The sequence below is a fragment of the Lissotriton vulgaris genome, chromosome 6, assembly GCF_964263255.1.
Source record: "Lissotriton vulgaris chromosome 6, aLisVul1.2, whole genome shotgun sequence".
NCBI lineage: Eukaryota > Metazoa > Chordata > Amphibia > Caudata > Salamandridae > Lissotriton > Lissotriton vulgaris.
The window spans coordinates 1864113166-1864136982 of record NC_141694.1 but is presented as its reverse complement, the minus strand read 5'-3'; the positions used below and the strand labels follow the sequence as shown (position 1 = coordinate 1864136982).

Genomic DNA, 23817 nt, shown 5'->3' with positions numbered 1-23817 from the left:
ACAATTTACAACCTACATGTGAGCCTGGGTATGAGCCTGTGTGTGAACCTACGTTTGAACCTACGTGTGTGTGAACGTACGTGTGAGCCAGCATGTGAACCTAAATGTGGGGCTGCATGTTAACCTACAGCTGAGCCTGCGTAGGAGCCCAAGAAGATTGGCAATAGTAAAGGAATATGTTGTTGTTGATTGTACTCTCCCAGCCTATGTTTATATGTTTTATAATGTATTGTTTTTTATTGTTAAATAGGGCACCTCCCTCCTTTTTTTAAGTGACTTACAAGGATGGAGTTTTAATTTGCTTTTCTATATTTTAATGATTGTCTACTGACACATGATTTGCCTACTGGTTGTAGATGAGATTTGGTATATGAATAAAGGGTTAAGAGAATATGAAAACATATGCGCAAACCTACTTATATGAAAGCATACACGTGTGGTGGTGTACCTTAATGTCATCGGGGATGGACAGGAAAAACGGATTGAAACTGGAATGAGAGTGTTGTATGTGCCTGATATTGAATATATAAACCCAACTGGAGTTTTTCTCTGACGGAATTGTTTTTGTACTCTGGCCCGTTTCCCAAGAGGGGCGTCTCCACGGCAGATAACGCCCATGACTCGGAGGTTTAGTCAGCGTCGACAAACATTTACCGGGTGATTACCTAATCATCTCCAGTGTGAATGTCAGTTTAAAGAAAAACGCCGGGCTGATAAGGTCAATTTACAGCTCCCTTCAGATCTTTAAAGCAAAGTACACCACTCAAAATGTAATTGCTTGCAGTAAAAGCCGACTTCGTCCAATGTCGCCCCAGCAAGACAGACCAGCGGTTCAGGGGTATATGCTTTTGCAGGTGTGGTGATCGATTTGGTTGTACAGTCTGCGCACCTCTTCTTAGACAGGACAAGTCGGTTTCCCAGCATGCCACGGTAGCCCCCTGTCTCTGTGTTCAGAATCCGGTTTGGCATGCTGTTCTCGCTCGAAGGAGGGGCCCCATATAGGTTGTTTTGTTCTACACTCTGCTCTCCCCTATGACAAATCCACTGGTGAATCCAGCTGTGACAGCTGGACACCACCCAAAGGGAGGTTAGTGACCAGGCTCAGTGCTTGTTGGTTGACCTGACCTATCAAGTGGAGTTGTGTAATGCATGAACTTCAAGGCTGAGAATTTTGGCACTGGGCCTAATTGACAAAGTTTTTGTGCATATTGGTCTAACTTGGGCACGCCAAACGTGCCACCTACCCGCCAATTGAGAGACCGAGGCCCACATAATCAGGAAACACACCTGCTTCCTGCCCTCATATGCAGTTTATGGCTGTCTAAAATCTGCAGGCATTGATGTATTTCTCACAGTTGGATTTTTATTTTTGATTTTTGAAAAATACATGAGTTAGTCGTCAAAGAGTCATAATTTGCAGAGTACATAGTTACTATTGACATTCATTACATCAATTCTTCAATAAATCAATAAATCAATAATCCTGGAGCCAGATACATGATATATCGAAAAAAGGTAAATGAATACATTTTAGAAATTATATTTAACTCATATTAGATACATAATGAAAAAAAAAATACAATTGACAATGCAATAAGGTAGATACATATCGGGCTAATTAAAAAATAAGAAAAAGGGGGAGTTACCAGAAATAAACCATCAAACAGTGGACTCTAGATGATTAGTGATCTTGCCCCAAATCTGTTGACCAAGCTTCTTTTTCCTATGCCCTTTAAGGGCGTACAGACTATGCTCCATATTGTGAACTGCAAAAAAAAGCGCTCTCCATAGTTTAAAAGAGGGGGGTTCCTGCTGTAACCACCAAGATGCTAATAAAAGTCGGTATACCGCTGTAACTAAGAATATTAGTTTTACATGTGGATGTAATAGATCTGATATTACCGGCCCCATTTCTGCACCTAGCATTATCTGCGTAGCACTTAGTTTAACGGGAAACCCTAAAGTGGCTGTTAAATAATTCTCTATCTGTGAAAGTAAAAAAGATAGTCGAGGGCACCCAAAAAAAAATATGGAGATCGTCTGCAGATATGTATTCACACCTATAGCATTTCCCAATAGCATCACCCTGCCATTTCGAAACCTTGTCAGGAGTATAATATAAATTAAAAATGGATTTGTAATGCTGTGCAGATAGTTTTGCCGAAAGGAATACATTCGTTGCCATCTCCAGTGAGATTTCTATCCGTATATCCTGCCTCCCAAGTTTATTCCCCCATTTAACATTTTGTTGCTATAAATCATTCGCCTTAGTATTCAGCAAATGGCCATATAGCACTCCTATTTTTGCAGATTTAGTATTATCCTCTATCAGAGGGTTAGCTTGTAGATTACTGGCTTTTTGTGATAGAAAATTAATAATTTGCAAATATTTTGCAAAATTCTCCCTGGGTAGCTGATATTGTATACGAAGTTGCTCAAAAGATTTCAAAGATCCATCCCTAAAAAAATCCCCCACTAACCTTAATCCTTTTTGCCACCATACATAGACCACCCTATCCCATAAGTCAATTGGCAAAAATAATGGAGACGTCAATGGTGTATACCAAGAAATGTTCCCTATTGCAAACATTTTCCTTAATGTCCTCCAGATTTTATATGCTGCTAATAGTACCATAAAACGTGTGTGTTTGTAGTATCTCCATTCCTGATGTAGTAACAGACAATTTTTAGCCTTCACACCTAGTAGCATCTGGTAAATTGACGGGCACTCTGCAATATTCAGAGAACCAACACCGGTTACCAGAACATTCATCCCTTGAAGCATACAGGCATAGTAATAAAGAGTAAAATCTGGTACTGACCAACCTCCTAGATTTCTAGGTAAAATCATAAAACGCCTAGCTCGGCGGGCCTTACCACAGGCCCACATAAAACGCATACAGAGAGCCTGGAGTTGTGCTAAGCTAGTAGTAGGGACTTCTAAAGGAACACACCTGAAAAAATACAATATTTGTGGCAAAATCATAATTTTTAATAGGCTACATCGTCCTTCTAAAGAGAGATAGAGACATTCCGCCTGATCCAACTGTTTCCTCACCCCTATTGTTAAGTCCTCCCAGTTCGACTTGACCAGGGCCGTTGAAGAGACCCTTAATTTAATCCCCAGATAGGTGACTTCTTCACACACCTGTGGATCAGAGTACTTAGGCAGATTGGCACATAGTAGCTGGGTTTTAGTAGCATTTAATTTATAGCCAGCGACTGCCCCGAAGTTAGCGGCAATAGATTCAATCTCCCTCATTGCAGCTGTGGGGCATGTGGTGACAACTGCCACATCATCGGCATATGCTAGGACCTTGAATTGATAGTTTTGCATCACCACAGGTGGTATCCTAGAGCAAGTCTCCAGCATTCTTAAAAAAGGCTCAATGTACAACGAAAATAAAAGAGGAGAACAAGGGCAGCCCTGTCTGGTACCCCTCTGTATTTGTACTAAGTCCGACACGAGTCCCATGGTACTAATACGGGCTGTAGGTTGCAAATACAATGTCTGCACGGATTTTATGAATTCAGGTCCAAACCCCCTTCGCTTCATTACGTCCCATATAAAGCACCATGAGACCCGGTCAAAAGCCTTTTCGGCATCCAATAGAATTAAGCATAATGGCTCCTGGGTAACATTAACAAAATCAAATAAAGTAATCACCCGACGAACATGATCCGCCGTTCCACGGTGCGGAATAAACCCATGCTGTATAGTGGAAACTAGATTGGTAATTACCCTAGACAACCTATTCGCAAGAATCTTCGAGTACATTTTTCCATCCGCATTTAAAAGCGAAATAGGACGGTAAGACCCAGCAAGGTTCGCAGGTTTTCCTTTTTTGTGAAAAACCACAATGCATGCTTCGCTCCAGCTCCCTGGGGGTGCCCCTTTCTGAGCATTTCTCATCGTCTCTAGAAGATCTGTTTTTAAAACAGAGAAAAAGGTCTTATAAATTTCCACAGGGAGCTTATCTGGGCCTGCCGCCTTTCCCCTGGCTAATCCATTAACTGCCATTTCAAGTTCCTCTGCCGTAATAGTTGCCTCTAGGCTTTCTCTTTCATCCTCAAGTAAATCTACCATGCAATATCGCCCGATAAGTAAAGTAGCACTATTTATGTCATATTCATCTCCTTTGTACAATGATTCGTAAAATTGTCTAAAGATCTCTAATATTCCAGTTTAGTTGTCTACTAAGTTTCCTCTTAGATCTAGCAAATTATCTATCCGTTGTGATGCTTCCCTTGACCTTAATTTCTGAGCTTAACATCTGCCACTTGCTTCCCCATACTCATACTGCATTTGTTGTTTAATAAAGAACGTTTTTGCACTTTCCTGCGACCATTTAAGATTTATCTTCGCTTTAAGCCTAGCTACTGCTGTCATTTGATCATTTATATCCGCCCCTAATCGTATACCCTGCGTTAAGGATTCCTACGCCTTTGCTAATTCTTGATAAAGTTCTTGAAGTTTTATCGCCTGCTGCTTTTGATTGTATAATCCAAAGCTCAGGACCTCACCCCTGAATGCTGCTTTGAAACAGTCCCAAACATTGCCCACACTGCTTGTTTCTCGATTAATAAAGAAAAATGTTTCAATCCACTGTTTCATATAATCAGTGAATTGTTGTTCTAGTAATAACTTACGATCAAAAGAGTATGGCCTTGGTCTTTTAGCAGTTACTAAGTCCGTTATAGATAGAACCACCGGTCCATGATCAGACGTGATTCGAGGATAAATTTGAATAACAGCAGATTTAAGCAATACCTGAGGAAGGAAAAAGTAATCCAGACGTACTAGCTTGCGATGGCGGAAGGAAAAAAATGTATACCCAGGAGCTGTTCCCCTTAAAAAAGCCCATGCATCTACCAGCCCATGTGTCATGATTAATGCCTGTAATGCCCTAAACACCCGTGGCTTAATAATAATACTGGTATTTATAAAGCACGAACAGCTGCCTCAACTAGGAGGTGTCCCGGCGCTGTGAGGGCATGGCAAGAAAGCTAGCTGGAAGTCTGCGGCTTAGAGAGGCTCCGAGAACAGCCACGACTTAAGCTGTCTCCTAAAGCTTGTTTCTGATTGGGCCTTTCGCAGCTCAGGAGGTAGGGAGTTCCAGAGACGGGCCACGTTGGCTGAAAAGGTCCGGCCGCCCAATCCAGCCCTTTTGACTTGCGGCACACTCAGTAGCACCTGATCGTTTGAGCGAAGGGAGCGGGTCTGTGTGTATCTGGGCAGACGGGCTCTCAGATAATTAGGGCAAGTATCGTAGAGGGACCTGTAGGCCAGAGTAAGAGTTTTAAATTTTATTCTACTGGCAATCGGGAGCCAATGCAAGGCCCGAAGATGGGGGAAAAAGTGCTCTTTGAAGGGGATATTCTTAAGCAGCCTGGCTGCCGCATTTTGCACCGTCTGCAGCCTTTGTACCAAGTATTTCGGGAGACTGCTATACAGGCCGTTAGCATAATCCAGTCTCGATGTGATGGTGGCATGGATCACGGTTTTCCGGCATGACTCAAGCAAAAGTTTCAGGACTCGGCGGAGATTCCTCATTTTGCTCAGGCAGCACCCTGTGACCTGATGGATCTGGGGCACAAAAGAGAGATTTTCGTCCCACTTGACCCCCAGATTTTTTGCCCACTGGGAGGGGGGAGGCGGGGTACCCATCTCAATCGGCCACCAGAGCTCGGCTGGAGGGTGACTGCCTTTGCCAAAGAAGATCACTTCCGTTTTTCCCGGATTCAGTTTCAGCTTATTAGTATTCATCCAGGATGCCACATCCTGAAGGCACCCCTTAAAGTTTGCAAATGCCGCTTCTGAAACCTCTGAGTAGGGAAAAACCAACTGGGTGTCATCGGCATAAGATATTGCGGTGACTCCCCAGTTGGCAATGAGGGAGAAAAGAGGGGCAAGATAAACATTAAACAAAAGGGGGCTTAGGGCAGTTCCTTGCGGGACCCCGCATCTCAGCGGCTTACGCTTTGAGGCACATGTGCCTAGAGTGACCCTCTGCGTTCGGTTTGACAAGTAGGACTGCATCCAACCAAGTGCCTGATCTTGTAGACCAATTTCTGCCAAACGTTGGACCATCCTAGCATGATCCACCGTATCAAACGCGGCTGAGAGATCCAGGAGCATCAGCATAGCTGAGTCTCCTGAATCTAACGACCACCTCAAAGAATCAGCCCTCTCAATCAGCGCTGTCTCCGTGCTGAAGCCGGGTCTGAACCCGGACTGAGTCTCATGAAGGATGTTATTAGATTCAACATGAGCATTCAGCTGGCGCTGAATTAGTTTTTCCAACAGGGGGTGGTGAGGGACAGAGTCTCTGAATTAAGCAGAAAGCTCTCACCCAGTCAAGAGATCAGGGCTAGATCCAACACCGTTTTTTAGCTCACTGCACCATCCCAGTTTCAGAACCTGGCTGTATGCAAATTAGTCTGTTCCTGTCCCAGTGCATGATGGGAACAGGGCAAACCAAACTACAAAAGCCAATTCTTACACTGGAAAGGAAACAAGCTCCCGGGGACCGGTTTCTGGCATTACAGCCGTCTTCGGCCCGGTTTGCTTGAATCCTGATGGTGCAATGAGCAAGGGTCTCACATCTGAGAATACCCTTCCACGCTTAGGGTGGACAAAAATATTTACAACAGGGGGTGGTGAGGGACAGAGTCTCTGAATTAAGCAGAAAGCTCTCACCCAGTCAAGAGATCAGGGCTAGATCCAACACCGTTTTTTAGCTCACTGCACCATCCCAGTTTCAGAACCTGGCTGTATGCAAATTAGTCTGTTCCTGTCCCAGTGCATGATGGGAACAGGGCAAACCAAACTACAAAAGCCAATTCTTACACTGGAAAGGAAACAAGCTCCCGGGGACCGGTTTCTGGCATTACAGCCGTCTTCGGCCCGGTTTGCTTGAATCCTGATGGTGCAATGAGCAAGGGTCTCACATCTGAGAATACCCTTCCACGCTTAGGGTGGACAAAAATATTTACAACAGGGGGTGGTGAGGGACAGAGTCTCTGAATTAAGCAGAAAGCTCTCACCCAGTCAAGAGATCAGGGCTAGATCCAACACCGTTTTTTAGCTCACTGCACCATCCCAGTTTCAGAACCTGGCTGTATGCAAATTAGTCTGTTCCTGTCCCAGTGCATGATGGGAACAGGGCAAACCAAACTACAAAAGCCAATTCTTACACTGGAAAGGAAACAAGCTCCCGGGGACCGGTTTCTGGCATTACAGCCGTCTTCGGCCCGGTTTGCTTGAATCCTGATGGTGCAATGAGCAAGGGTCTCACATCTGAGAATGTTATGTTATGTTATGTTAATGGGTGACTTATATAGCGCACGGCTACTCCAAGGAGTGTCCCGGCGCTTTCTGACCCATTACTGAAAAAAGAGAAGGATAACAGACATAACAGTATTATTGATTAAAAAGCCACGTTTTCAGGGCCTTTCTAAAGGCAAACAAATTGGGGATCTGGCGGAGATCAACGGGAAGGGAGTTCCATAGTTTGGGGGCAAGATGTTTAAAGGAACGTCCACCAATTCTGGCTTTCTTAATGGGAAATACCCTTCCACGCTTAGGGTGGACAAAAATATTTACAACAGGGGGTGGTGAGGGACAGAGTCTCTGAATTAAGCAGAAAGCTCTCACCCAGTCAAGAGATCAGGGCTAGATCCAACACCGTTTTTTAGCTCACTGCACCATCCCAGTTTCAGAACCTGGCTGTATGCAAATTAGTCTGTTCCTGTCCCAGTGCATGATGGGAACAGGGCAAACCAAACTACAAAAGCCAATTCTTACACTGGAAAGGAAACAAGCTCCCGGGGACCGGTTTCTGGCATTACAGCCGTCTTCGGCCCGGTTTGCTTGAATCCTGATGGTTCTGAAATGCCAGAAACCGGTCCCCGGTAGCTTGTCTCCTTTCTGGTGAAGAATTGGCTTGGTAGTTTAGTCTGCCCTGTTCCCATGATGCACTGGGCCAGGGACAGACTGATTTGCATATAGCCAGGTTCTGAGCTGGGATGGGGCAGTGAGATAAATAACGGTGATGGATCAAGCCCTGATCTTTGGACTGGGTAAGAGTGGTCTGTTTAACTCAGACACTCTGTTCATCACCACCCCCTTTTCTAAATCGTTTTTGGCCACTATAGGTGTGGCAGGGTATACTCAGACATGAGTCACTTTCTCACTGCTCCATCAGGATTCAAGCAAGCCGGGCCGAAGAAGGCTGAAATGCCAGAAACCGGTCCCCGGTAGCTTGTCTCCTTTCTGGTGAAGAATTGGCTTGGTAGTTTAGTCTGCCCTGTTCCCATGATGCACTGGGCCAGGGACAGACTGATTTGCATATAGCCAGGTTCTGAGCTGGGATGGGGCAGTGAGATAAATAACGGTGATGGATCAAGCCCTGATCTTTGGACTGGGTAAGAGTGGTCTGTTTAACTCAGACACTCTGTTCATCACCACCCCCTTTTCTAAATCGTTTTTGGCCACTATAGGTGTGGCAGGGTATACTCAGACATGAGTCCCTTTCTCACTGCTCCATCAGGATTCAAGCAAGCCGGGCCGAAGAAGGCTGAAATGCCAGAAACCGGTCCCCGGTAGCTTGTCTCCTTTCTGGTGAAGAATTGGCTTGGTAGTTTAGTCTGCCCTGTTCCCATGATGCACTGGGCCAGGGACAGACTGATTTGCATATAGCCAGGTTCTGAGCTGGGATGGGGCAGTGAGATAAATAACAGTGATGGATCAAGCCCTGATCTTTGGACTGGGTAAGAGTGGTCTGTTTAACTCAGACACTCTGTTCATCACCACCCCCTTTTCTAAATCGTTTTTGGCCACTATAGGTGTGGCAGGGTGTTGTAACATGTAAAGTTCACTATATGTTGGAAGGTTGGCGTTCCAGCTTTTCCTTGTGTTCTTCCCCTACCCCCTGCTCATTGGACATCGGGTGCCTACGTCACATCATTTATCAGGCTCCGCTGTTGTGAGTTGTCATTCTAGCCCCAGCTGTTTGCCTTAACGGTCCTGCACTCGCGGGTCTTTGTAATTGTAATAAATTACTTACATAACTCAATTGGCCTTGCGTATTGCCTACATTGACACTTCAGATGGCGACGAGGACGGGATGCGAAAAAAATTCAAGACCCGCCGGTGTTTGACAGAGGATCGTCTTGTCTCTTCAAAATATTTTTTTTCAAGGCAAGTTATTCAGATTTCTTTGTTCGGGGCGTGTTATTCAATGCTAATTGATTGTTTTACTTTTCCATATGAGTACGAGTTAGGAAGCGAAAGAGTGTTCCTTTGACTCAAGACTCGGCGACCTTCTAAGCTTTACTTTAAGGCAAGTTACGATATTTCGATTTTTGCCTAAGGAGTTTTCTAGCGCTAATTCTTCTTTCATCTATTTTCTTGCATGTGCTGATGCGCTGAATTTCTCATATTCGACAGCGTTTTCGAGGAAGCAAGTAGCATTCTCCTCAGCTGTGAACTGTCAACGGTCACATCTATTTCAACGTCGGCCGTTGGAATTTTCAGTTCAGAGTATCGGCCAGGCATTCCTGTCAGCTGTAACTGACATTGCGGGTGGTTTCTGATGTCATCGCGTAGCCTACGATTTGGAGCGTGACTCCATTTTGTTTTCTGAAAATGTTATTTTCTCTCAGAACATCGTTATTCATGAGAGGAATTTAAGTTACTTGTTAAATGAAAAACTGATTTTTCCTGTTTTCCATGTTTAGAATTTCTCTTGTCAATGAGCTATTTCTTTCAAGAATCTAAACTTGATATTTAGAATATTTAGCATTATTTTTGTGAAATTAGTGAATGGTATAAAAAAAAAAAATTTTTTTTTAAGTTTAATAATAAGTTTTGAAAATAGCGTTTCTTATTAAGAAAGAGGTACAAGATAAACTTTCAGAAATGGCTACAAATTCAAATATATGTGCTCCAGCTCCTTTCTTGAATGATCCAGGGAAACCAAGCATGAAGTGGAAAAACTGGTTGAGGGCTTTTGAGAGTTATTTAATCGCAATAGATGGTAAGAATTATGATCCTGAGAGGAAGGTGGCAATTTTGTTTGGATTATTGGGAGCAAATGGTCAAGAAATTTTCGATAGTTTGCCTGAGTACGAGCCACCCCCGGGACAGTTTATACCATTAGATGAATACCAAGAGGCACTCAAACGTTTGGAAAGGCAGTTTGGAGAGGAGCCTAATATTATGATTGGGCGTCATCATTTCACTATGCGTAAACAACAGGAGAATGAAACTGTTGAGGAGTATATTGGTGCTTTGCGGGTTCTAGCAACTAAATGCGAATATAATGACATGGTGGATGTATATATTAGGGATCAGTTTGTTTTTCACTGCCATGAAAAGAAAATACAAGAGAGGCTGTTGTCGTGTAAAAATCCAGCTTTACAAGAGGCAATTGATATTGCCAAAGGGATTGAGAGATCTCTTCAGACATCAAAAGTTTTATCTGCTTCCTCAAACTCAAGGGCTGATGTGTATGTTGTTAATGATTTAAAACAAAAGTACCCTGCTTATGAGAAAAGAAATAGAGATGGAAAGGGGACAGATTCAAATGTTATTATATGTTATAGATGTGGGTCAAAGAACCATAAAGCTGATTTTCAAGGATGTCCAGCACAAGGTAGAAAGTGCACAAAATGTATGAAAATTGGTCATTTCGCTACGTGTTGTAATAATTCCAGATCTCAAAGATTCCAGAAAGTGAAAGTAAGTTATGTTAATGATTTCGAGGAGGATATGTGTGCCAATATTGTTCTGTCTATTGATGACCAAACTGGAAATATTAAGGGTCCATTAGGCATGGCCCACATTGGAGATGTAGAGGTAAAGATTATGGCAGATTCAGGATCTCCGATCACTATCATTTCAGATGTGAAATACGCTAAATATTGGCCTGATACAGACTTGTTTGCTACAGATATATATGCCAAAGCATTCGGAGAGTCTGACATTAATGCATATGGGTATTTTTATGACTTGTTAAATATAAAAGGCAGGATAATTTCCACCAAAATATATGTGGCTGAAAAGGGAAAAGACATCGTAGGTTGGAAGGATTTAGCTAAGCTGGGCATTATTCTTAAACCAGGTGCGGATGACCCTATTGTTCTGGACGAAAATTTTGTACAAGCTTCTATTTCTTTGGTAAGTCCAGTTGTAAGTGATGATTTGGAAAATATTCTTAACAAATATGAGTCTTTGTTTGAAAATAGAATTGGTTGTGTTAAAGGTTTCGAACACGAAATTAAGTTGAAGAAAGGTGCAATACCAGTTAAACATAAGGTAAGGGCAGTTCCTTTATCAGTAAAGTCTGATTTGCAAGAACTTTTAAACAAGCTTGTCGAGGAAGAAGTAATTGAGCCAACAAATTCCTCAGAATGGATTTCGGCTATTGTTTTAATTAAAAAGAGAAATGGCGAAATCCGTTTATGTGCAGATTTGAGGTCGTTAAATAAAAATATTGTTGTTGATTGTTTCCCTCTGCCGAATATACAGGAGATTTTGGCAGCCACTAGTGGATCAAAGTATTTTTCAATTATTGACCTCAAGTCTGCATATCATCAGGTGCAGTTATCAGAAGTGTCAAAGGAGTTAACCACATTCATCACTCCTTTAGGGGCTTTCAGATTTAAAAGACTTCCATTCGGGCTGGCTTCTTCAGCCAGCGTATTCCAGAAATTGATGGAAGCTATTTTGAGTAAAGTTGATGGAGTACAAACATTCCAAGATGATATTCTTATACATGCGAAAACAGTAGAAGAACATAATGAAATATTGGATACTGTTTTAAGTAAATTGTTTAATAGAGGGATGACTGTATCTAAAAACAAGTGCAAATTTTTAAAAGATGAGGTTGAGTATTTAGGCCACGTGTTAAGCTGTGAAGGTATTAGGCCCAAACTTGATTTAGTTAAAGCCATAACTGATGCCCCGAGGCCATGCGATAAGGATGCTCTTAGATCATTTCTCGGACTTAGCGAATATTATTCGCGGTTTGTTGAAAATTACTCTGGAAAAGTTGAACCTCTACGTGTATTGTTGCGCAAAGGAGAGAAATTTTTGTGGGCTGAAGAACAAGATAAGTCTTTTAAAATGATTAAAAATGCAATACTTAATGCTCCAACTTTGAAACCATACAATCCTGAAGGGCATAATGTGGTAACTGTGGATGCGAGTTCAGTGGGTATTGGAGCAGTATTCTCACAAAGGGTTGGCAATGAAAGTCATACTATCGCATTTATTTCTAGGAGGTTACAGGAAACTGAAAGACACTACAGCACCATAGAAAGAGAAGCATTGGCTTGTGTCTGGGCAGTTGAGAAACTAAGAATGTATTTATGGGGCAAAAGTTTTGACTTGGTTACAGACCATAAGCCACTCACTTTTCTTATGGATGGTTGTGGTAGAGGGAATGGAAAAATTTCATCCAGATTAATCAGGATTCTGTCAAAATTACAAGAGTATAACTTCACTATCAAACATATTTCTGGAAAATGCAATGTGAGAGCCGATTGTTTATCACGCCTTCCACTTGAATGTGATGATTGTAAGGAATATGATGACACTGAATGTGTAGTTTCTTTTGTAAACAGTAGCAATCAATTTACCAGTATTTGTGAGGAATCTGATTGGGTTTCGCAGCTTAATGATGACCCTGTATTAAGTAAAGTCAAAATATTTATTTCCAGTAGCTGGCCCCCAGTAAGAAATTTGAGTTCAGATCTGAGAACGTATGCACAAGTGGCAGATGATTTAAGCATCGAGGACGGGTTCATAATGAGAGGTGAACTGTTGGTACCCCCGCCTAAGGTAAGACGAATTCTTTTGCATAAGGCTCACAGAACTCACCTTGGATCTACATTAACCAAGAAAGCCCTTAAACAATATTATTGGTGGCCAGGTTTGGACTCAGAAGTTAATTCATATGTAGAATCTTGTGCCACGTGTTTGAATTCTGACAAACGTTGGAAGTCCAGAGTTCAGGAGTTGCAATTAGTGGACATACCATCTTCTTCTTGGAATAAAATTGCCATAGATTTCTCTGGCCCTTTTTATGCTTTAGAAAGTTCATGTAAGTTTTTAATGGTAGTTTGTGACTATTACAGCAAATGGGTCTATTTCAAGTTTGTTCCCAATATAGATTCTAAGAGTGTTATTCAATTTTTAGAACAACTTTTTACTATTGAAGGTTTACCCCAAATCTTAGTGTCAGATAATGGTAAACAGTTGACATCGGAAATGATGACGACATTTTTGAAGAAAAATCGAATTTCACAAGAAAAGACTCCATTGTACTCCCCCAGATCCAATGGGCAAGTTGAGCGGGTCAACAGGTTTATTAAAGATGGTATTCAAATGGCCCTAGCAAACAATTTATCAGTTGTTGAATTCACTCAAGATAGAGTGGATATGTATAACAGAACTGTCAATAACGTTACCAATTTCTCCCCTTTCTTTCTTATGAGAGGTAGACAAGCCGTCACAACTATATCACCCAAGCTTTCTGTGCATCAAAAAGGGAAAAGTGACTTTACAGTTGTGGATGATGATAGTCTAAAAGTCAAGAGTTCTATCTGCAAGCAACAACTAAAATCCAAGAAATACTATGATGACACGCATAAAGCTGTTCACAAAGACATTGTTGTAGGGGATTGGGTTTTAGTGAAAAAACCAATTGTAAAACAGAAAGGAGATTCTAAATTTTTTGATCCTAGCGAAGTTGTAGAGGTATCAGGAGGTGCAATTCGTGTTTCAGAATTGGGTTGGAGGAACAAAAGTGATGTAATCAAAATCAAAGACTTCCAAAAGAAGTTGATGTCTGATTATAAAGATCAGAATACTGTATCACTTTCAGATAGCTTTTGGTATGAGGTGACATCTAGTGATGAGAATATGGTTAATGATAAGGAGTCTGAAATGTGTGCCTTTTCAGATCCCAATGGTGAAATGTGCCAGCGAAAAGACACTGCTGACGTGGCATTAAGATCAAATAGAGAATTGTGTTTAGAAGATTCCTCTTCTAACATCCAAGATTTGAATTCCCAAAGTTCTGCTGCAAATAAGTACAATGAAAGTGTAAGTTTGCAGAATGAGCAGGAGTTATTATTTTATCCTAATACTGTCGAATCTGCTAGTACAAGTTCAGGAAGAGTGGTACAGATGCCTAGCAAGTTTAGAGATTTTATAATGTATTAATTTCATTCTGCTCTTTTTGAAGGAAGGGAGATGTTGTAACATGTAAAGTTCACTATATGTTGGAAGGTTGGCGTTCCAGCTTTTCCTTGTGTTCTTCCCCTACCCCCTGCTCATTGGACATCGGGTGCCTACGTCACATCATTTATCAGGCTCCGCTGTTGTGAGTTGTCATTCTAGCCCCAGCTGTTTGCCTTAACGGTCCTGCACTCGCGGGTCTTTGTAATTGTAATAAATTACTTACATAACTCAATTGGCCTTGCGTATTGCCTACATTGACACTTCACAGGGTATACTCAGACATGAGTCCCTTTCTCACTGCTCCATCAGGATTCAAGCAAGCCGGGCCGAAGAAGGCTGAAATGCCAGAAACCGGTCCCCGGTAGCCTGTCTCCTTTCTGGTGAAGAATTGGCTTGGTAGTTTAGTCTGCCCTGTTCCCATGATGCACTGGGCCAGGGACAGACTGATTTGCATATAGCCAGGTTCTGAGCTGGGATGGGGCAGTGAGATAAATAACGGTGATGGATCAAGCCCTGATCTTTGGACTGGGTAAGAGTGGTCTGTTTAACTCAGACACTCTGTTCATCACCACCCCCTTTTCTAAAGCGTTTTTGGCCACTATAGGTGTGGCAGGGCATACTCAGACATGAGTCCCTTTCTCACTGCTCCATCAGGATTCAAGCAAGCCGGGCCGAAGAAGGCTGAAATGCCAGAAACCGGTCCCCGGTAGCTTGTCTCCTTTCTGGTGAAGAATTGGCTTGGTAGTTTAGTCTGCCCTGTTCCCATGATGCACTGGGCCAGGGACAGACTGATTTGCATATAGCCAGGTTCTGAGCTGGGATGGGGCAGTGAGATAAATAACGGTGATGGATCAAGCCCTGATCTTTGGACTGGGTAAGAGTGGTCTGTTTAACTCAGACACTCTGTTCATCACCACCCCCTTTTCTAAATCGTTTTTGGCCACTATAGGTGTGGCAGGGTATACTCAGACATGAGTCCCTTTCTCACTGCTCCATCAGGATTCAAGCAAGCCGGGCCGAAGAAGGCTGAAATGCCAGAAACCGGTCCCCGGTAGCTTGTCTCCTTTCTGGTGAAGAATTGGCTTGGTAGTTTAGTCTGCCCTGTTCCCATGATGCACTGGGCCAGGGACAGACTGATTTGCATATAGCCAGGTTCTGAGCTGGGATGGGGCAGTGAGATAAATAACGGTGATGGATCAAGCCCTGATCTTTGGACTGAGTAAGAGTGGTCTGTTTAACTCAGACACTCTGTTCATCACCACCCCCTTTTCTAAATCGAATTAGTTTTTCCAGCATTTTCCCGGGATCTGCCAGCAGAGAGATAGGACGGAGGTTAGTTAAATCCTCCGCATCCCCGTTTGGCTTCTTCTTCAGTGGAAGGAGCGTCGCATGCTTCCAACTCTCCGGAAATTCCCCAGTGTCTATGGATGTGTTCCAGATGTGTTGAAGCATAGGTGCAATAGCGTCCGCTAAAGGTTCCCACAGGTTAGGTGGGCATGGGTCCTCTGGGGAGCCTGACTTACACCGGGTTATCTCTTGCCTTGCCTCATCTAGCGGGATTGGTTGAAATTTCCTCAAGGAGACTGGGGACCCGCCCCCACTCTCTCTATCCTCCTTGGCCGTAGGTTTATGCGGGCCAAAGGAGTCATAGACCATCTGTATTTTATTGTCAAAATAGATAGAGATCTTGTCACAGAGTGCTACGGATGAAGGAATATCCCTTTCAATACAGTGGGGCTTCAAAAAGGATTGAACCAGTTTAAACACTTCTTTGCTGGGGTTCTCTGCCTGTTGAACAACGGAGGCATAGTAGCTCTTTTTTTCTTTCCTAATCTGCTTATGAAACAGCTTGGTGGCCTCTTTAAATTGTTTTTTTGCTAGGGGGCAGTAGTTTAATCTCCATTGTCTTTTGAGTTTTTTACAGGCTCTTTTTTCCAGTCGTAGATCAGCGGAGAACCATGGGGCAGTGGGAGAGGTTCTCTGCGCTGTCACCCTTTTTGCTGGCGCTACAGCCTCTACCATGTTGCTAATCCAGTTACTTAGTGCCTGGGCATCCACGCTGGCATTCATAGTACACTTAGGCGGATCATGGGACAAAAACGGGCTCATAATGGCCGGAGTGAGATTTTTCCATTGCCTCTTCATATAAGAGTGTTTGCTTTTTCTAGGCTCTACACCATTTAATGCTAGTGTGAATGGTATAAGCCAATGATCTGACCATGCTACTGGAAGTGCATCATCCACTACTATGCTTTCTAATGTGGAGAAAATTAAATCAAGCGTGTGTCCAGATCTGTGTGTGGGACCTTTATTATAGAGCATCAAGTTTACAGCACTCATTGCTGCCATCAGGTGCTCTGCCGCTGTGTTGCCATCCCTATCAATGTGGACATTAAAATCTCCCACAACCAGGAAGTGCTCGTGCTTCAGCGCATTCAGTGTAATCGCAGCTATAAGTCGAGCAGTGCTGCTCTCAGCGCAGTCCGGGGGGCGATAAACCACCATCCCAGCAATGGCTAGTTGAGGGTTTAGGAGAAGGCAGAAGTATAAGCATTCCATTCCTGGGATTGCAACTGATGCTGCGGATGATAAGGAGAAGCAGTCTTTAAAAATTACTGCCACCCCACCCCCGCTGTACTTCGCATCTTTATTGCAGAGAATGTTCGGGGCTAGGTTTATATTTAAGTCACCGCACAGACTCAACGGTGTAGGCCAAGTAGCTAGCTCTACATTTAAATACTCCAAGGTTGATGCTTCATCAAGATTTGCTCCATAGACTACACAGACAGTAAAATTAACCAAGCCTACAACACATTCTGCGATTGCCCATCTACCTAAATCATCAACTATAGTTCTGCCGGTTTTGCCTATATGCTTCTTTCCCAAAATTGCTACCCCTCTTGATGAGCCCAGATATAGCACACAGATTCCCGTTCACGATGCGTCAACATGGAAATGAACAGCAGGCTGAACAGAATCCATATCCTAGGGTAATACTGATATGTTTGAATAATTATCTGTTACGCGAAGCACTTTATGATTTAGCACGCCCAGGGAGAAAAAGGAGCGGTTTGGGCTGTGAGTTTTTTGTCCGCCCTGATTTTTGCCCTGTAACTGTAACTGAACGATGGCAATTGCGTACATTGATAGCTCCTTTACAAGCCAAAGGAGCTCAGGTCTTTTTGCTCAACCCGTCCAAGTTAAAGGTCATTCTCAAAGGACACACTAGGTATTTCACTTCCGCCAGGGCAGCACAGGAGTTCCTAACGGGTCTTGGGAACAGTCCTCGAATAGAGGGCTCACCACCTCCCCGGCCAAACTGTGACCGTCTGGACCCACTCCTGAACGGTCGCTCCCCCACGCTCCCGGAATCTACAACCTCTTCGCGCTGCCACGCGCAATTGCACTCTGCTGACACGCACTCCTTACCGGATTTGGTATTGTCTTATGTGCTAACTGTAATTGCTAGCGCTTTTTGTGATAACTGTAATTGCTAGCGCTTTTTGCCTGTTACCGTAGCTTCACTTTAGGAGTATTCATTTCTTCACATTGAGCGTTTTTACTACGTAGTGCCGCACTCTCTGCCCTGCTTTACAGCGTGGCATTGCTGAGGATTATTTGCATGTTGGTACTTTGGTTGCACACTCGGTGCCATTGGACATTTGCTGCCCCTGTCTCCCTTTCCCTTTGACCCTCCATTTTGTTGTTGTGGTTTTCCCCTGGCCCGCCCCTCCTCCCCGCTACCGCCTCCCTGCTGCCCCTCCCACGCTCCGCCCCCTCCACTAACCATTTATGACGGATGTCCCAACGTGCAGCGTCCACGCGCTGCGGCCGCGCCAAAGGTGCGCCAAAGGTAAGCCCGTCTACGCCCGTCCGCGCCAAGCCCGCGCCCAGCGCCAGACCCCCTGGTCCCCGTACCACCCACCCCACCCGCATTACATACGACGCCTCCACCCTTTTAGCCCTAAACCCCGGTCCACTCCCCAATTGCGCCCAAGCCGCTCCCGGACACACCCATGGACCCTTCTCATGCAACTCCTGCAAGTATGACGGCACCAAGACCAACTCCTCATCCACTAACACCAAACAGAGATCTGACACCAACCACCTAAAATGCATCCTGCTCAACACCCGCTCGGTCCACAGACACGCCATCGACCTTTGGAACCTACTAGACACCATCTCTCCGGACGTCGCCTTCCTAACAGAAACTTGGATGAACGCCTCCTCAGCCCCAGACATCACCATTGCCATCCCGGAAGGCTACAAGATTATCCAAAAAGACCGCACCTACCAAACAGGAGGAGGCATCGCTATCGTCCATAAGAATACCATCCGCATCTCAACCAGCTCAGACGCCAACCTCGCTAACGCCGAACACCTTCACTTCCAGATCCACACCGACCCCATGACCACACTCAGAGGCACCCTCCTCTACAGGCCACCAGGACCCCGTGCACAATTCAGTGAAGACATCACTGACTTTATCACCCCACACGCCCTCCCCTCCGAGGACTACATTCTATTGGGAGACCTCAATTTTCACCTGGAAAAGAGCAACGACAGCAACGCCACCACCCTTCTGGACAATCTCGCCAACCTCGGACTCAAACAACTTGTTAATACCCCCACTCACTACGCAGGTCACACACTCGACCCTATCTTCACCTCCAGTAAACATATCTCCTTCAGTCACACTACAGTTCTCCATTGGACGGACCACAGCTGCGTTCACTTTATCTACAAAAAGACCACAACCCACAACCATCCTCAACCTACTCTGCGAAGAAACTGGAACAAAATCACCATCGACCAGATCTCCTCATCGCTTCTTCAAAACCCCCCTGCCCACTCTTTGAACCCCAACCAAGCAGCCATTAACCTCACTCAATGGCTAACCAACAGCGCCGACAACCTAGCACCTTTGAAAAAACGTCAAATCAAACTAGGCAGCAAAAACGCTCCCTGGTTCAACGATGATCTTAAGAAATCCAAGAAACTCTGTCGCTCCCTTGAGAAGGCCTGGAAAAAAGACCCAAACACCAGCACCAGGGACTCCTTCAAAAACGCCACCCGCATACACCACCAACTGATCCGGACTGCCAAGAAAGCCGCATTCAAAGACCAACTAGACAACAACGCCCACAACAGCAAGGAATTATTCAACATCGTCAAAGAGTTTACCAACCCCACTGCCAACTCCAACGACATCACTCCCTCTCAAACCCTTTGCGACTCCCTAGCTTCGTTCTTCCACGACAAAATTGCGGACATCCACAACAGCTTCGACAACCAACCCGGAGACCAACCCACCCAACCTTCTACCGTACCTTCACCCCCCTTGAACATCCTTAATGACTGGAACCCAATCTCCACTGAGGACACCATCCGCCTGATGAACTCCATCCACTCAGGATCCCCCACAGACCCATGCCCTCACCACATCTTCAACAAAGCAGATTCCATCATAGCACCACACCTCCGAGACGTCATCAACTGCTCCCTCAACTCCGCCACCTTCCCGGAAAGCTGGAAACACGCCGAACTCAGCGCCCTTCTGAAAAAACCCACAGCTGACCCCACCGAACTCAAAAACTACCGCCCTATCTCGCTCCTTCCATTCCCGGCCAAAGTCATCGAGAAAGCTGTCAACAACCTTCCTCGAAACCAACAAATCCCTCGACTCCTCACAGTCCGGCTTCCGAGCCAAACACAGCACTGAGACCGCACTCATCGCAGCAACAGACGACATTCGAACTCTACTGGACAATGGAGACACATTCGCCCTCATCCTCCTCGACCTCTCCGAAGTCTTCGACACAGTCTGTCATAGCACCCTGTTACAACGCCTCAGAAACATCGGAATCCAAGGAAAAGCACTGGAATGGATCACCTCGTTCCTTGCCGGAAGAACTCAGAGAGTCCGCCTCCCACCCTTCAAGTCAGAGGCCACTGAAGTCATTTGCGGCGTGCCACAAGGATCCTCACTCAGCCCCACCCTCTTCAACGTATACATGAGCCCCCTCGCAGCCATCGCACGCCAACACAACCTCAACATCATCTCCTACGCTGATGACACTCAACTGATCCTCTCACTCACCAAAGACCCTAACACCGCCAAAACGAACCTACATGAAGGAATGAAAGAAGTAGCCGAGTGGATGAAGCACAGCCGTCTGAAACTGAATTCAGACAAAACAGAAGTCCTTATCTTAGGTACCTCCCCCTCCGCCTGGGACGACTCTTGGTGGCCAGAGGCCCTTGGAAAAGCACCCATCCTGTCGGACCACGCACGGAACCTGGGCGTCATCCTGGACTCCTCACTCTCGATGACCAGACAAGTCAACGCCGTTTCATCATCTTGCTTCAACATTCTTCGCATGCTCAAAAAAACATTTCGCTGGATCCCCACCGAAACTAGAAAAACGGTCACCCATGCACTGGTTACAAGCCGCCTGGACTACGGAAACACCCTATACGCCGGTACCACCGCAAAACTGCAGAAAAAACTCCAACGCATCCAGAACGCATCAGCCAGACTCATACTAGACATCCCGCGTAAAGACCACATCTCTGGTCACCTGAAAAACCTCCACTGGCTCCCCGTCAATAAGAGGATAACATTCCGCCTCCTAACCCACGCACACAAAGCACTTTACGAACTTGGACCCGAATGCCTAAACACACGACTTTCCTTCTACACCCCCTCCCGCCAGCTACGCTCTTCCAACCAAGCCCTTGCTGCTGTACCTCACATCAACAAAACCATCATGGGAGGAAGATCCTTCTCCTACCTGGCGGCTAAAACCTGGAACTCACTTCCCATTCACCTTCGCCTCACTCAGAACCACCTAACATTCAGAAAGCAACTTAAAACCTGGATATTTGACAAGTAATTCCCCACCCTTCTCCAAGCGCCTTGAGACCCTCTGGGTATGTAGCGCGCTATATAAATTAATTGACTTGACTTGACTTGACTAAAAAATGAACGTATATGTTATAGTTACGATGAGCACATTGCTCTAGGAGTATGTTAGATTTTGTTTACTGTTGATGGAATGGGGGTAGTCACCACATGGTAATTTGTAGTTCTCTTCTTTGTTACTGTTTTCCCTTTCTTCCATGAAATATGCATAAAGTATGTGTAAGGGTTTTCCGTTTTTCTCTGAGACATAGACGGATACTCTGTCCTTCCTTTTTTTTTTTTTTCTAGCAATGATGAAATTGCATAAGCTGGAAGGAGGTGTATTGAACAATGTACTATTGATAATGTAATAGATATCTCACCGAGTGGATGAAAGTTTTAGAAATGACGTGAATTTATTGTTTAAATAGGATTGGGAGAAAGATAGGATAACAGATAGATTGTTCTCTATATCTGTATAGGGTATGTTGGAATACCAAATAATAAGAAGAGAGGGAGGGAAAATGGTGTATAAGAGTTTGGAGGGGGGTCATTGGGAGGGGGGGGTCGGTCAGAGCGCCTCGACATCACTGAGGACATGGTCCTTAAGCCTCATAATGGGTGTGAGGGGTGGGGGGGGAGGGGGCAAGGGGTTCTGGGGTGGAGTGGGGGGGGCGAAGTTGGGGAAGGAGGGGAAAAACATAAAATATTACATGAAAATTGGTCGGAAATGAGTTACTCTGGTAGAAAGATCGCTATTTTTCAATTAATAAAGGGAGCTTGTCCAGCTAGATTTGATTTAATTAAATGGCAGGTAGGGGAATTAGGATAGGTACACTGAATGTTAGGGGGCTAAATTCAATAGATAAAAGAAGACGGGTAGCACAGGAATTAAGGGCTCTTTTTTGCGATATAATTTGTCTCCAAGAGACTCATATAGTAGGGTCAAAACGTCGGTTGCTCGAAGACCTGGGGTTCAATCTTATTGCTTGTACAGTTGGATGTTTAGTGGCAATGTTGGGAACATCTGTGTTACTAAAGGAGGCCAGTAGCAGCAAGAGACTGGCCATTGGAAAGGTAGTCAACATCCACTTAGTCAAAACTCTGTGTATTCACAAACTTTTCCAATGATTTTCCACACATACCTTGTGCATTCATTTTGGTATCAAAAATTGTTGGAGTAAATTAACGAAATTGGTATGAAAAACTGAGAGCTTCTCGTTTTCAGGGATGTAACAAAACAGACTTTTTTTTCTAGACACATTTTTCCAGGAAAAGGTAAGGAATAAGGTCAATTTACACATTAACTGTGAACTGGTACAGTTCTGTCAAGCAGAAAATCTAGCAAGTTAGTGTTACAAATGCACTTCGAAATAAAATTATTTTTAAAATAGAATTCAACATGTAGACTTAAAGTTTTTGAGAATTCTAAGAAAAGAGCAAGCCTAAAAATGTTAAATTTAGTGTTTTCATAGTTCAGCTCCCCCCAATGGTATTTGTTTTATTTTATACAGATTGAGTAACACATTCAATAATTTGTCTTTCCTTCAGATTGTCCCCCCATTTTGGGGTACCCCGATACAGTTGCAAAAAAAAAACATTCCTGGTATCTTTTTTGTTTGTTTGTTTTGACTAAGGGAGTCCTTTTCTGTACGTGCAATATGAACATTTCTTATGAAACTGCAGGCAACACTTGGTTTGAACAGGAAACCGAGGTGTTTACTTCTTTAAAACTCAAAACGTTTTCACATCTGAAAACAATGTCTTTAATGTATACAAAACGTGTTCAAAATTCTTACGCTTCCGATGTAAGAGATAGCAAAACAGCCCGAGGAGATGGCATGCATGTGTGTGCACTTGTCGGTCTCTTCGGACGTTTTCCGAACAGTCAGGTTCAGATGAGACAGGTATTCCAGAGCAGCAAGGGAGACAAACAAATTATAGACACATCACGGTATGTTGTTCTCACCCTGGTGATCACACCCCACCAGGAGATAACAGTTAAAGTAACAAAGTCTGGGAGAATGCGGGCCGACCGACACGTCCCCGCAGGGGACACACATAAGAGGGCAGCCCCTTAGTGCCACAAGATGGCACACAGGGCAGCCCAGTGTTACACGACCCTAACGGGTCCTATACGTCACTTCTGGCCGTGGTGGGAGGTGGGGAGAGGTATATATTCCTCCCCCGCCCACCTGGCGGCCTCTTTGTCCCCTCTCCCTGACGCCGTTTCGGACGTTTCCTGGGGGAGCGGCTGTATACGCTGCTGTATACATCGCACAGTGATTGCGTCGATGCCCCAAGCCAACCCCCCGGCCGAGCTCCCATTGGATGCACCATGGGCATGGGGGCCCGACTAGGGCTGCAGGCCGCCGGGGGTGGGGGGAGAGCAGCACCTTTCGTGCATGACTCAGTTCTTCCGAGCTGCCCCAGGTCGGCGGGGTCGCCGGCTGGGGTTCCCAGGGGACATGAGTGGGTCTTGGCTCATATGTCCTGCACGCTAGTCTCCGGTGTCTGGGACTTGAGCGCTCCTCTTCTCCGGCGGTGGTGGGGCAGTCAGGACACTGGATCTGGTCCACAGGGACTGTGCGCACTGGGCCTGGACTATTGTCTTCGATATTATGTCCGGGACTCAATGCGGGGGAGACAATTGTGGAGAAGG

General features: G+C 44.7%; 1 protein-coding gene across 1 annotated transcript in view; it reads left to right on the top strand.

The window, feature by feature from the left end:
* The window catches only part of LOC147709684 (uncharacterized), a 77247-nt gene that overhangs the window by 37304 nt on the left and 16126 nt on the right, over positions 1-23817 (top strand). The window lies entirely within an intron of this gene.